The following is a 1,888-nucleotide window of genomic DNA, read 5'->3' as shown; positions in this document are numbered from 1 at the left end:
TGTGTTAAAGAAATTGTTGATGGTAGACTTAGAAAACACAATTAACAACTTCAGAGAGTACGCATCTAGGGGAATAAGTAATATCATTCATCATTTATATCAGAAAAGTTCATTAGTCATCTATTGCATTGTAATACATTTTGCCAAAACTTACCAGCTGAAAATCATACCTTTTCATTTTTATAGTTTTTATGAATCATGGTATAGAGAGCTCTGAGTTAACTCTGGTTCAAGATTCTCATGAGGTTGTGATTAAGATAGTGGGTAAGACTGCAGACATGTAAGATTTGACTGGGCTAAAGGATTTGCATCAGAGCTCACTCACATGGCAGCTGGCGGGACTTCTCAGTGTCTTACGGGCTCTTGGCCTCCAGTTGCTCTACTCTAATGGGTCTCTCCATAAGGGCATCTGAATGTCCTGGCAACATAACATTTACTTTTCCCACAATTAACAATCCATCACACGAATAGAGTAGGAATAAACCATATGACTTCTTATGCTTTAGCTTCAGAAGACACTATCATTTTTGCCATATCTTAAAAAAATGTGAGACAGCCTTACCTTTCAATTTTTTTTCCCTTTAGAATGAGTGAATTATGTACAGGGGAGGAGGATGTGTTAAATACTTCATGGACAAGAAAACAAAAACTGCCCTAGAACCAACTTTATATTCATCCTCTTCATCTTCCTCCTCTTCTTTTTCTTGCTCTTTTAAGCCTTGACAGCTCCCCCCCCCCTTTTTTTTAAAGATTTATTCATTTTATTACAGCCAGATATACACAGAGGAGGAGAGACAGAGAGGAAGATCTTCCGTCCGATGATTCACTCCCCAAGTGAGCCGCAACGGCCGGTGTGCGCCAATCCGAAGCAGGGAATCTGGAACCTCTTCCAGGTCTCCCACGCGGGTGCAGTGTCCCAATGCATTGGGCCGTCCTCGACTGCTTTCCCAGGCCACAAGCAGGGAGCTGGATGGGAAGTGGAGCTGCCGGGATTAGAACCGGCGCCCATATGGGATCCCGGGGCTTTCAAGGCGAGGACTTCAGCCGCTAGGCCACGCCGCCGGGCCCGACAGCTCCCTTTTTTGGATGCATTAGGCTTTCCTTTGGCTTGGTATGTGGCAGTATCCTTTTCATTTTTTTCCTCCAGCTTATCAGCCCTCTTTTTGTAAGGCTGCTTCTCATTGGCAGCACTGTTCTTCCACATCTCTCCCAATTTCTTTGCAACATCACTTATAGAGAGGTCAGGATGCTCCCCTTGGATTTTTGGTTGATACTCAGAATTGAACAGGAAGAAGGTCGAAGGAGGCCTCTAGGGTGCATTGGGATCTTTGAACTTCTTCTTTGGCTCCCCTTTAGGAATGATTCAGATTTTAATTTCTCTTTCATAATGAGCCTTGACTGCCTTTGCCGTGTCTTCAAAATTTCCCTTCTCCTTAGTAATCGGGGTCTTCCTCCTCTCTGAGCACTTCTTAGAAAACTCTTGAGAAGTTGACAGAAGCATCTGGGTGCTGCTCCTTGTGCTCCTCCTGGCAGTTTGCACAAAGAATGCATATGATGATATTTTGCCTCTCAGTTTCTTAGCATCTCCTTTTCCCATGGCTAGTTAATATTCCTCTGCGAGGCACAGAGTTGCTCAGTGCTGGTCGAGCCTCTTCTTTGCTCCAATGCTGTCACAATAGAACTCAGGTACTGCAATGGCTGTGAGAGTGGGAGCCAGATGTAGCCTGCTCACTTGGCTTTGTAACTGTCATGTCTTATTGATCACACAAACTCTGGCAAATATGAGAGAAAAAAAAAAACAGGGGCCTCAAGAACAGACTCATTAGGGTCATGTTGAGGACTGGATATCACAAAAGGAATGACCTAAACATATTTGATTTTGATGTGG

General features: G+C 43.8%; 1 pseudogene; it reads right to left on the bottom strand.

Annotated features, from left to right (window-relative positions):
* Positions 1-581: 581 nt before the first annotated feature.
* Positions 582-1,597, bottom strand: LOC101519354 (high mobility group protein B1-like; annotated as a pseudogene).
* Between the last annotated feature and the right edge of the window lie 291 nt (positions 1,598-1,888).

This window comes from Ochotona princeps, chromosome 23, assembly GCF_030435755.1.
Source record: "Ochotona princeps isolate mOchPri1 chromosome 23, mOchPri1.hap1, whole genome shotgun sequence".
In the NCBI taxonomy this organism is placed as follows: domain Eukaryota; kingdom Metazoa; phylum Chordata; class Mammalia; order Lagomorpha; family Ochotonidae; genus Ochotona; species Ochotona princeps.
Note: the sequence above shows the minus strand (reverse complement) of the source record. Positions and strands in the feature narration are given on the sequence as shown.